Source organism: Falco naumanni, chromosome 1 (genome assembly GCF_017639655.2).
Source record: "Falco naumanni isolate bFalNau1 chromosome 1, bFalNau1.pat, whole genome shotgun sequence".
In the NCBI taxonomy this organism is placed as follows: Eukaryota; Metazoa; Chordata; class Aves; order Falconiformes; family Falconidae; genus Falco; species Falco naumanni.
The window spans coordinates 46,144,682-46,157,714 of record NC_054054.1 but is presented as its reverse complement, the minus strand read 5'-3'; the positions used below and the strand labels follow the sequence as shown (position 1 = coordinate 46,157,714).

The 13,033-nt window shown below is 43.1% G+C and overlaps 1 protein-coding gene across 1 annotated transcript in view; it reads left to right on the top strand.

The window, feature by feature from the left end:
• Positions 1-398: 398 nt before the first annotated feature.
• Positions 399-13,033, top strand: part of FAM53A (family with sequence similarity 53 member A) — a 73,933-nt gene continuing 61,298 nt past the window's right edge. Inside the window, exon 1 of the mRNA XM_040592006.1 lies at positions 399-490. The gene's annotated coding sequence lies outside the window, so the exon portion shown is untranslated. The remainder of the gene's footprint in view (positions 491-13,033) is intronic.

Genomic DNA, 13,033 nt, shown 5'->3' with positions numbered 1-13,033 from the left:
CGCCGCCGCTGCTCCCGCCCCACCCCGGGGCGCCCCCGCGCATGCGCAGCCCGGCCAGCCGAGTCCCGCTGGCTGCGCCAGCCGCGCACCGCGTCCGTCCTGCGGCTCCATCCGGGGACGCGATGACGTCATGGCCCCGCGGGCCACGGGCGCCGCTCCCCCCCCTCGGTACCTGGATAGCCAATGAAAGCAGGGCGCTGCGCCGCCGCAACGCCTGCTGGGGGCTGTAGTCGGCGCGGCCCCCCCGTCCCAGGCGGCGCCGCAGCTGTGCGTCCCTGCGGGAACGGGCCCGCCCCCCGCCCCTTGTGGGCCGGGCCGGCTCGCCCCGCCGCCCTATGGCAGAGCGGGTCAAAGTTCGGCGGGCGGGCGGTTCAGCCAATGGGAGCGGGCGGGTGCCGGGCGGGGGCGGAGCCGGCTGTGTTTTGTTCCATTGCCGTTGGGGAGCCCGGTCCATACGCGCAGGGGAGGCGGCCCGGGCGGGCGGGCGCAGGTACCGGCGCTGCGGTGGGGGAGGCCGAGGGGAGGGGGTGGGGCGGGCAGCGCCCGGCGGCGGAGGGCGAGCGCAGCCGGCAGGTAACAGCCGTTCCGGCGGCAGCGCCGGGCGGAGGGGAGGCGGCCAGGCCCGCACCGCTTGCCGGAGCCCGGGCGGCGGGGCGGACCGGACAGCTCTCGGCGGGCGGGGGAGCGAGCTCCGCCGCGGCGCAGGGGGGACCCTGGGGCGTGGAGGTGTCACCCTGGGGTGGCCCTTCCCCGCGGCAGCGGCGTCCCGGTGCCGCAGAGCTGCGGGCTGCTCGCCTCTCCAGTTATATCGATAGATCATATCGGTAGGGGTTATATTTGCGACGGTGTCGGGACCGGGGGCCGCGCTCCGCCGGCGGAGGTGAGCGTTGGCTGCCGCTTCCCCTGCCCGGAACGGCAGGCCGCCTTTGGAAGTGGAACGGCGGCTGCCCGCGGCCCTGGCAGAGACAGAACACCCCAAAGCCCAACTTGGTAGCGTCAGCCGGTGCCGCCACCTGGGTGGGCCCTGGGCCGGCGGAGCGGAGCCCCCTGGCAACTAGGGCCAGGGCCCTGGCGGCGGGAGGGGAAGGGCCGATGCCCGGGCTCCGCGTCCCTTTGTGCCGCTGCCCGGCGGGACACATGCCTGCAGGGTCGTACCTCGGAGGCGAGTCCCCCCGCTTGCCCCAGAGCAGGGTTATCTCGGCGCAGGGGCGCGTTTTTCCACGGTAGCCGCCCGCCGCCGCGGTTCCGGGGAGAAAGCCGTCATCTTTTTCTCCCTTCCCCTCCCTCAGCGATAGGAAAGTTGGTTTCTAATTTATGCCTCCTGAGTGTAACGACCGGTTGGGTTCAAAAGTCCGGGATCGGCGAGTGAATAGGCCCTTTGTGTGAACCCGGCTTTTCTAAGGGCAGGACCGTGGCTTTGTTCTGATTATTTGGCTTATTAAACGTCGCCTGGACAGCGTGAGGGCGAGCAGAACCGTGTGCCCGGAGGGAACGCGTGCCGCACGTTCTGGATGCTCTCGGGAGGCCGCTGTAGGAGCCGCGAGGCGAGCGGAGAGCCTGGCCGGCCTGGGGGACCCGCCGGTTTAGCCGTGGTTATTTCAACTTCTCTGGCACGGAGCTGGACTTTATGGCGTTTTTCTCTTTAGGTGAAGGAGATGTCTGTCATAACTGTCCAGAAAACGGGTTACAGAAAGAGTGCTTGGGGGTAGTACCCTAACGTTCAGGTTTGGAGGGTTGAGAGTGGTGATTCAGACCAGATAAACCAGTGGCTCTTCATGTGCATGCCGAGTTCTAGGCCTCGGGATGAATTGAGCCAGCTGGTCAAATCTGTTTTCTGGTTCACTGTGCTTACATTAAAATTAGCTCCTGAGAACAGTTATTACAGCCTTTACTGTTACATTGCCTCCCATTCATATGCCTGACTGCTAGAAAATATTTTTGTCAAAGCCATTTTTGGCAAGAACCAGTAAGTTTGTGTATCTTGTGGCACTGAAGTGTTCCTGGATGTGTTTTAATTGTGAATAGTCTGTTTGCTTCGAGTCAGGCTTATGAAGTCTGGAGTTTGATGTTTGCTGAATAGCAGAAACTTTCCTGATGAAGCATGTGGCTTGATCTGGTTTTATTGGACATGCAACAGACATTATCAAGCCCAAAGAGCTTCTACCTTTATAATTATTGTGCTTCTCAGAAAGCCTGTAGAAATGCACCCAGAGGCAGGAGATCAGTATGTGTAAGGACCTAAAATGTACATTTCAAGTAGTTCCACATAAGCTAGTGGAACTCCTAACTAGAAAATGGCTTTACTACTGGCTCATTTTTGAATTTCTGGGAAATACTACTCATATTAATAAGTCTGTTATTTTTAATCATCCCTATTCTTTTTGTCAGTTACAATATGCTACCCCTCATCATATGGGAGCACATGCTGCCTATTGGACATAAACTCAAAATACTGATTTGCAAGATCATCCCCCTCATGATATCCTTTCAGGATGTTCCATGCTGTGGTAATCTGGCTGTCCTCTAGCAGCCTTTACCGACCAGTGTGTAACCCGTGGTTATTGTCTCTTCAACTTGAGAATTAAAGTTGATTAAATAATTGTAAAGGGATATTTTAAATTTGGTGTAGTTAAACGTCCCTACTTCCTCTTGAAAAGCTGTTTTTCTGCAGGGTACTATGATTCAGAAGAATAAGGAGGCTGGAAGAAGGAATGCTGTTTGCATTTGCAACCATTGTGTTAAGCTTTGAAAGTTTGGTAAAGGCATAAAACTGTATTTATGAAAATATAGGGGGCAGATAAACTGAAAGCTTAACGTTACTGAGATGACTGCAGTTTGTTGCATGGTTTGCCTTATTTAAAAAGACACTAAAACACAATCATGAAAGATTTATTCCTTCCTATAGGAATTCCTTGAAAGTCTGGTAGCCATTACTGTAGCTCCTTCTTTTAGTTCCTTCTCCTTTTCCCTTCCCTGTTCTTTCTCCCCCTTCCTCTGTTGCCTCCCACCAATCTACATTCCTTTGTGTTAGCAGTGATGATGGCAGTTCTAGTCACCTCCTGTGGTTTGATAGATTATTCCCTTTAGAAACATGGTGTACTTAAAACTTTCCAAACAATTCTTTTCCTTGCTCCTGCACTTTTTTGATGCTGGTTTTGAGTTTTGTTCTAAGAATTTGTCCTTTCTGGTTTGAGTTTTCTTAAATACTAGTAAGAAGTCTTGTTAATACTAATATTTTCCACTAAATGTTTAGGATTTACATTTCTTTTTGTGTCATTTCTTGGTCATAATATAAACAGAAACTTTGTCTGAACTTCCCTCTCCCCTTTGAGCTCACAAGTTTTGTGCTTTCTTTTCACAGAAAACTTTGCTTGCTTAAAACTTTCATTTTTATTTTTATAAAAAAAAATCATCGTGGACTATTTTTAGATTACTGTTCTTGAGATTTGGTATTTATGTGAAGAATGATCTTGAAAGTAAATGTTCGTAGAACCTTGTCTTTAATCTTGCACAATCTACATGTAAACTTAAATTTTGCAGTATGTTATGGTAGAATGTGTAAGAGATTCCTGTCCATTGCGGAAGTAGCTGTAACTTTTATTCTGGATACTGTAAGGAACGTAAGCTTACTGGAGGGCTGAAACTACACACAGAAACCTGTGAAGGGCTTTATGGGCACTCCTGAAGGGAGGGTTAATTGAGCAGAAGGCAGCCCTGTTGATTAATTCTAGGGAAGGAATTCATGGTTAGGAAAACAGCTGCTTGAACTCAGCATAGTGGGTGATGCTTTTTTGGTAGGTAAGTTGATTTAATCTATTGACTGTGTATACCTGAGAGGTAGCCATTTATGTTGGCAATGTGTTTTTTACTATGTCATGAAGTTTGTGTGCTTGACAAGATTTTAGCAGTGTTGTATTACAATCCAGTGATGAAATAGTCTGTATAAAAGGTCTGTGCTTTGTTGCTTTCTTCTAACTGTAAGCACTGTGCTAGGGGGATTGAGACAGTCATGTTTTCAGAAAATTATTTTCTTTAAGGGTTTTCTTTCCCCCTCAATAGGAGGTCTGTAAAAATAAAAAAAAAAGGAGGGGGAGGATGGGGACTGGTGGGCGGTGATGTGGGCATGTTTTAAACTCCTTTCTAGGCAGTTTTATAAATTTTTCACTGATGACCCAACTGGTTATTGCAGTATTGTTTAGTATTGAAAAACCTGAAATCAAGGTAATTTACCATTTCTACATTTTCTGCTGTTTGGCTTTTCTATTTTGGGAAAAATCATTAACAAGGTGTTAAGAAACTCCTTGGCTAATTTCTGATGTTTTGTAGTGGGCACAAATAACTTCTGAAGGCCATGTTTCTGCTAATTTTTAGGTTGAGGGGAGGAAGTAGGCAGGGTTGTTACTAAAATTATCTGGGTTATGGCTCTTGGTTTACTGACAGCACTATTTTTTATAAGTAAGCAGTTGAATATCATGCTCTAGAAAATACGAAATTTTAAATTGAGAAGCTTCCTGAGTTACAAAACCAAAACTAATATAGTTGGCTTTTTGCTGTTGGAGCTTGATCATAGTTTAGTGAAACGCAGGCCATCACCTATGTTTTGCTTGTTGGGTGTTAACAGTAAGATCAAGATCTGATTACCTAATGTTAGCATTATTGCTCTGAATTTAGTATGACAACATTGGTTTAAGTTCCTGTGAAAATAAAATGCTAGTAAAGTACAGGGAAGAATACTGTCAATGAGATGCCAAATTGCAGGCCTAGAGTTTCGGACATACGGTACCAGCAACGGCAGTTGCTCTTTAGCATGTGTAAGTGGCTGTACAGATAGAGCTGAGAGTGTTAAACAATATTTTACCTAGAGCTGTCATTAGAAGTGTAATTTGCAAAACCTACTTGGTATACTAAGACCTACATGTCATTGTGGGAAAGGCATCTGAGATGGAAGAAAACTGTTTCTGCATTTGCTGAGTTTTAAAATTGGAACCCAGCTGGTAGAGAAAATAGTCGAAGAAATAACTGTAGCAGCACTGTCTGTACCTTCACTTTTGTGTTTTAGACAGATCTGCGATGCTGGAAGACATGATCTGAATTCTCTTTTTTTTTTTCCCGAAGAATACTTGCTTATCCTTAACACTCCTCTCATCCAACCATTCTTGGCAGCTGGTTTGTTGGTTATTTGTTAATGCACTGAATTTTTCTGGGTTTATGAAATGCCACATTTATGATTTGGCAGTTTTTACCCTGAGGTTAAGGTGGATTGACTTCAAAAATAAAGAAAAACCTTTACTGTCCTAGTAAGACCTCATACAAGGAGGCTGTGGCTTCTCTTCTACTGTCGCCTCCCCTTGAGCTGTGAATGAGAATAATAGGAACTTCTGTTGTGTTATATTAACTTTAGGTCTCTAATTTGCATCTGAAATAACATTGTGAACAGCATATAATGCCTTTGAGGGGTTTGGGAGGTTTTTTAATCTGTAGGGTAAATGTGTTTTTTAACCTAATTGGGCAGTTCAAATTATTATTGCAGCAGGTTTAATTTTTGCTCAGTGCAGTTTGCATTGTTAGTGGCACTAAATCTTTCCTTCAGTGCTGTGCACATGTATTGTGGTTTACCTTCTTAATGGTGGCATTAGATTTTGTACTAGTAAACTATTCATCAGTTTCATACAGTTTCAAACATTACGTAGTATCCACTATTCTTTATTCTACCCTCCAAAGTTTATTTATAGGGAGGATTCTTGTTCTAAAGGTAATGCTTCCTTTAACTCCCCCTGCTTTCCCAATGAAAGATGTACTTTCCTGTCTTACTTCAAGATTTCTGTTGATTTGACCTCTTTTGGTTTTAGAAGAATGAAAATTTGTCATATTTAAGGGATGATGCAAGTGATAAAAGCTGTATGTCATTTGGATCTTGTCAAACCCTGTTGCTTTATCAACTTCCACAGTCCAAAAGTAGTATACAGAATATGAGAAAGGTTAAAAAGTTGGAGCCTCAGATGTCATGTAGACTACAAATCAATAGAGTTGTGGAAACATGCTTGAGGCCTGATGGGTCTAGATCTGTGGGGTTCTGTCTCTTGCTGCTCAGCATTTATTTCTTGGTCAACATGTAGATGGCCACAGAGGTTGCAGCTGTTTTTTGTATCACAGTAGTCCGCTTGAGCTTGGCTATGTGCATGCTTGCTTACCTCATCTTCCATGGCACTACATTCTGAGCAGTCCTGTCTGGTTCAATATTCAATATTTTGAAGCTGCTGAATTCCCGGAGGGTAAGATGGACTGTTGCTGTTCTCTTACTTTCATGTTTCACAAATCAGAAGGACGGCATTTAAACAAAGCAGACGAGTACCTGGATAAATACTTATAGTACCAAAACCACCACAGAGAATGGATTAAGGATAGTATTTGGGGCTTGTTGTATGCTGCTTAGGTGTCCTATTTGTGCTTGAGTTCTTACAAGTTAATTCTTTCCTGGTTTAGTGACTTTAGATTTTGCTATTTAAATGTAAACATGTAACTTCTCAGGTGCAGACTTCCTCTGACTGGCTGTAGCTAATGCTGTCTGCTTCAGCTCCCCATCTGTAAAATCCTGCATATCTTAGTTTTTATTTTGGAGTATTTGGTTTGCCTGCAGCACTTCCCATCCTCAGGAAGTCCTAACCAAGCCTAAGGCGATAGTTGCAGTAAGAGTTGTGCGCATATGTTTGTGTGATGGTGCTTTGTGACACTATGTCAATGAAAGCTATTACATCGCTGTCCTAGGCTGTTAGAAGGCTAAGCACGCTTGTCTTTCTGAAGTAATCAGCTTCTGCTTTCTGTTGGTCAGGAGAAAGATACGACAGGATTCTGCAAGATTGCTGAAATTTGCATACTGCCATGGGAGATAATTGGAGTTGAGTTATTTTGTGTGAAGAAAGTATGAGGCAGGTGTGACTTTTTTTTTGTTGTGTGGTAAAATAACTTGGAACATGTAAATCCTGAAGTTTTAATTTGAAAAATCAGAGAAGTAACTTCTAGCTCACTGAAACTAAAAAGTACAGTGTAGGAGGTTAAGCAAAGATATTACAGTGGCTTGAAATTGAGGTAGCCTTTTAAGAGGGCTGAAAGAGGTGTAGGCTGGTTGTAAGAGGCCCTTGCCCTGTAGCAGTATTGCACATCTAACATGATTCATACAAGAAGCTTGAGCAGCTCTACTTTCTATTCAGTCCAGTGCTTTCCTATTCTCAGCATTGAAACTTATTCTGAATATGGTATTAGACATGCTCCTGACTGCAGGTCAAGCTGATGTCCCTCACATGCAGGGAATTGGGCAACTTTCTGCTGTAATAATCATAGAATCATTTAGGCTGGAAAAGACCTTGAAGATCATCAGGTCCAACTGTTAAACCAGGACTGCCAAGTCCAGGGCTAAACCATGTCCCTGAACCATCGACATGTTTTTTGAATGCTTCCAGGGATTTTGACTACCACCTCCCTGGACAAGCCTGTTGCAATGCTTGACCACCCTGTCAGTGATTGGATATTAGGAAAAAAATCTTCTAAACCTCCCCTGGTGCAACTTGAGGCTGTTTAGTAATAATAAGTAATCTTTTAAAAATATTTGAGCTGTTCTTTGTCATGTTCCTGTTTCTGTTTTGCCCTCCACCCTGGAGCCTTGTGATACTTGTGGCCTAAATAAAATAGGGTATTCAATCCTTCCCCAGAGGTCATGTGTTTTCAGCTCTAATCATTCTTGTTCTCTCAAATTGGTTCACATTGGTCTTTGAGTGTGGTGCTTAAAGCCCAACTTTGTACTACAGCTGAGGCTTTCCTGTGCTGAATGGAGTAAAAAGACTGTTTCATATGCCCTGGAGCTCGTATTCCTGTTTATGCATCCCCATACATTTGACGTTCTTACAACAGCTTAACACTTGTTTCAAGGTCAGTTTGTTGATCCAACCTAGCCTACAGCTTTCTTCTGAAGAACTGCCCTCTGGTTTGCTCGGTTAATCCTGCCTGAGCATACCTTTCAAACCTGAATTGTATCCTGCTTCTCACAGAACAGTTTTTCCAGTATGTCGGAGTTAAGCAGGATTTTAGTGCTGTGGTGCAGTTCTTCTTGCCTTTCTCCTACTTCAAACAAGCCTACTTTGCTGGGAGCAGATGATGGGAAACAAAGAAATCTGTGAACTGAGATGTTTGGTGTGCTCTCCCATGCACCATTGATAACTGCTCTCTAGGTATGGTTATTCATAGTATTGCATTCATTGTACGGCCTTTGCTTACCTTCCAGTAGCTGAAGTCTTTAAATCTAGGTATAAGACCTCAGTAGGTTCTCCTCTGTCCCTAACCTCTGTTACTCTGATGTCAAAGTGAACCTAGTGGGTGCTGCTCACCACCTTTTACTTTTTAGTGCTCACGAAAGCTTCCCTGTTCTCCTCTAGGATTCTGCTGGGATGTGGGCAATTGGAGACCTTTTTTCTGAAGATAATGTGGAATGAAGGCAGGCCTAGCTTCAGAAACTGATGTCTGAACTTTTTTTAAAAAGCGTGGTCTGTTCCTGGCTGTACTCAAATATATCACTTAACACCCTAATTCTGGTACCTTGCAGGTAGTTCCAGGTGTTGTAGAGTGACTCTGAAGTAATCGGTGGTTAGGGTTGTTTTAAGCTCTCTGTTTGTGAAATGAAACTTCTCTTGCATTGTAAGCTAGGTGACAAAGACTAAGCCCTGCTACTTGGAGCTAACTTTTCTTTAGGGTACCTTTCTTGGATTTTTATTTGGAAGTATTTGTTGACATCTGAGTGCAACTTTCTCTTTGAAATCTTAGTTCTTGTAGTATCTTGCCTGCTGAATTTGATTCATAATGAATCTTGCACTTCATAGAAATTGATTTCTGAGCCCTGTCTCTACTCGGATTGTTTGTGGCTCTGTAAATACTTGTCTTTGTTGTTTCTCCAGCATCTCTCCCTGTAAACTTTCAAACTACTTTGCATTTCCACCTTCCAGTAATTTCTTTAGTCTTGCTCTAATCATTGCCCTGCTTGTAGTGCCTGCATATGTAACAGTTTATTCTCATCGCATAGATATATTTGAGTGTAGTTAAAGTTTTGATGCCGTTGCCTGCAAGCTGGCATAATTAATTTTCTAACCATTCTTTCCACTGTGTGCTTCAGGGAGACTGACAGCTATCCTTTGAAATCACACTGTAGTCTTAAATTGAGCAGAGGTTTAGAAAGTCTGATAATCTGTCTTTGAGGATGTTGAATGTTTGTTAGCTGAGATGACTTGAGTGATTGCTTTTAACCTACAGTATGTTGCCAGAAGAGTAAAGCAGCATCTCCTGGTGTTTGAGAAGCTAAAGGCGATGTGGATTGTGAAATGTATCTTGAATGTACTTTAGAATGTTAGTACTTGTTTGAATTCTGATGCACAAGATGAAGTACAGTTGCTTATTTTTAATGTTATGAAAAAGTAAAAGGGCTTTTTAATGTCTGTTTGCATAATGCCTTTTCTTAAGATCACTACATCTCCTCTTCAAGCTGTTAAGAGCTTCATGCTGTTATCCCAAAACTTCAATTTTTGCTGTGTAATAGTATAACTGAGAAGTATCCCCCACACTATCTGTGAAGGACGTGGTGCCTGGTGTGGATTGGGGGTGTGGGTAAAGGGGGATGGATGCTGTGCTTGAGTGCAGTGTTTGTACATTCACTACTTGTAAACCAAGGCATATCCCAGTTCCTGCCCTCAGGTTAGATATTCAGGGTGGGATTTACTTGCTTAGCTTCTTAGCACCTTTGGCTGAATTAACTGTTCCAAGCTTATAATAGGCCATAGAAACGGGGATATGGTTTTTTTTGTTAGGATGCTTTTTTTAGGCTTGTTAAATGCATCCTGCTGTCAGTGATGCTGCTAGGCAAGCTTGGCTATGGAAACTGCAACTGAGGGTGGTACAGGGGGAACTGTGTTAAGAAAGGCTCTCTCAAGGTGGGTTATACTTGGTTGTGGAAGGCTTTTCTGTGGTGCGCGATGCTCAAATTTTGGTAATGTAATCAGTTGCAAAACGCCATGTATCCTTGAAACTCTAAAGTTCAGTCCTGTTAAATATACAGTCTTAAATGTTGAAACTGATTCAGTGGGACCTTCCCTTCTCTGGGAGGATCAAATAAAACCAAACTGATTTCTAAATTCTAAACTAGTTTAATTGTTAAGCTGAGCCAAACTGAAATGAAGTAAATGCCTCTTGCACCTGCAGAAAAGGATGCAGCTGTCAAAAGTGTTTATCACTTCAGTACTTCTTGGGTCCAGGTGCTGTGGCAGTGACTTCCCCTAATGCAGTGGTTTGTTTCAGATCTTCAGCAGAAAAGATGTTACTGCTTTATGCAGACTATAGTATGCTTAAACTTTGCATGAGTGAAGATGCCAGAAACACAGATGTAATTTCAGCAGCTTGTTTCAAAAAGTGTGCTTTATCTAAAACATACTTTATCAAGTTTGTTTTGGAAGATAATTTGAAATATGAAGCATCTTCAGGTGAAGAAGACCTGAGAGGACATGCTTGCATCTCTTTTACTGTTGACCTTATCTGATAGTCTTTACTGTTTTGTCCTTCAACTTGGTTACTAGAAACTGATCTTGTCAGAATGCAGTAATCTGTAAAGTTAATTGCCCAAGTGGGAGGACACAGATTTCCCTGCTGAACAGTCGTGGTCCTGTCCTTTCTTGCACTGTTGTCTGCAGATGTTACATGCTTGACTTGCTAGTCGAGTGACTTACCTGCCGTCATTTAAAGCTGCTAAATTTCTGTCCCAGTCGGTGAAGATTAAAACTAGAGGCTCTTCTCTCTTTTCAACATTCATTTTTCAGCTGGCGTTTTTGGGTTGAAATAAAATGGAGTTACTCTGCCCTATAGTAACTGAAATGTGGTCCATAATACTTGTGTACTGATTGGCACCTTCTGCCCATTGGCTTCCCATACAGGGGTATGGTTTTGAATTACAGGTTCTGTTAGCCCGTACTGTGTGAGTAAACTGCATGATTTGGAGTCTTAATGACTTCTAGGAATCCACTTTGGCAAATGAGTCTTTCCACAGAACTTGCTCGTAGAATTAATGAGTCATTCATTAAACATCTGATAGTGTTGAGGTACCACACAGTGAAATACTGAGCTTTTCCATCAGGCAGAAGGTTTTTATTTCAGTATTAAAGAAAAAAAATCACACTGATGTAGTTAGAGATCACTGTTTTTTTTTTCTCTGACTTAAGAGAGTCATCATCTCTTACATGGTGTAACTTTGTCTCTTGAGATTTCTTTTACTTCATGTAATTATTACAAATGCTTTTTCCAAATACCTACTGCAGTTGTGTACCTCTTGGTTTGTGTCTTGACCTCTAGCACAGCATTTCCTGCATCCAGCTGTTCAGTGTGCTGTGGGAGGCTGAATGCATAGACAAAGTAGTTATCTTGCTTTTGGAATGGTCTGCTGAACTGGTAAGAGCTGCATAGCTCAACTGAACTAATTTTTATTGAAGTGCCTTAAGTCTGGCAAGAGGGATGTCCCTGGTGACACTTGAATTAATATCCGAATTGAGTGCTGAAAGCACACACAATATTGATATATATACTGCTTTTGTCTTTGTATTTCATTCTATTATTTTAATGGACTTTAATTTGTGGTCTGCTCATACTTGGAGCATCGTAGACTGTTACTGAGGGCTCACATTTACTAGAGCGTACTGCTCTATGAAGTGCACATCTCCTCAGAGACATTACCGTTCAAAAAGTTATGGGATGTGCAAAACAGAAGTTGGAATGTGATGAATAACCAAGTCAGTACAAACTGTAACTTAGCAAAGTAAGGAACAGCCACAACAAGTTGTCCAAACTGACATTCAATTTTGGTATTTGTAGTGCGATACCTGAGACCACTTTCTGTTAAAGAAAATTCTTGCTACTTGAAAGCTGTGAGGTATTTAAGCTTTTTTTCTGATGGATCAAGTTCCTAGATGGGTGTTGTAAAACTTGAGGTCTTTAAGTGTGTTGCCTCCTGAGGTGGTGTCTCCTGCCAGACAAATTCAAGTTTCTTGAGTAACAAATTACAGATGGTCAGCCATGATAGAGAACAAGTTTGGGCCATGAGCAGGAACTTGGCTGCCTGTTACACACCATATCTCCTATCTGTTCAATGCATTTCCGTGCTCGTTCAAGATAGATAATGTAGCAGAAAGCTATAACTACTGTATGCAACCTACACAGAAATATACTCTTGTGTAGCTCTTCCTGTAACTTTTCTTTTTTAGACTTCTGGGTTTTATATGAAAATCTGTAAACAGTGTATTTGTCATAAACTCCTAAAATAAGGATACGCATCTACATATGCTCATTCAGTACAGTGGCACAATGATATTCTAGAGTTACAATTTTGAGACAAAGACTGAAACTGTTCTTACACCATAAATTGGGCATAGTACTTTGTCTTGAGAGGGAAATATTATTCATAGTACAGAGAATTAGGACAGTAAGGCTCAAGAAGTACTTCATGTTACTGTAAGCATTGAGATATAGATATATACAGAATGCTGCTAAGCACTTGAGTTCTATATTTAGCAGTATCTGCAGTTCACTAGCTGTACTATTTATTGAAAACTATTTGGACTAGCATAGGTTTGTTGTTTTTAACTTCCATAGTTGTACGCAAGCTAATGTTAGAGAGACTGCCCTGTGTGCAGATTATGTAGCTCATTAGATCCCTGAAATGCCATGGAGTAGCATCTTAACACAAGTGTTTTTCATGTGGCCTGAGGCCTTCACCAAGAACATTTCACACTTGGGATCATAAAAACAAACTTACTAGTTGGGCTTTTTGTTTTAAACAAGCCAACCAGATGTCTGAAACTCTTCAGAATGAACCTGAAGGCAAATAGGAGGTTTATTAGCAGTGTCTGCTTTGGGACCATGATGTATGGAGGAAATTTGTATAATCCCTCCGCTCCAAGTCCATAGGGTTTGGTAATAGACTAGTGCTTCAGTACTGATACTGTTTCAATCTGTC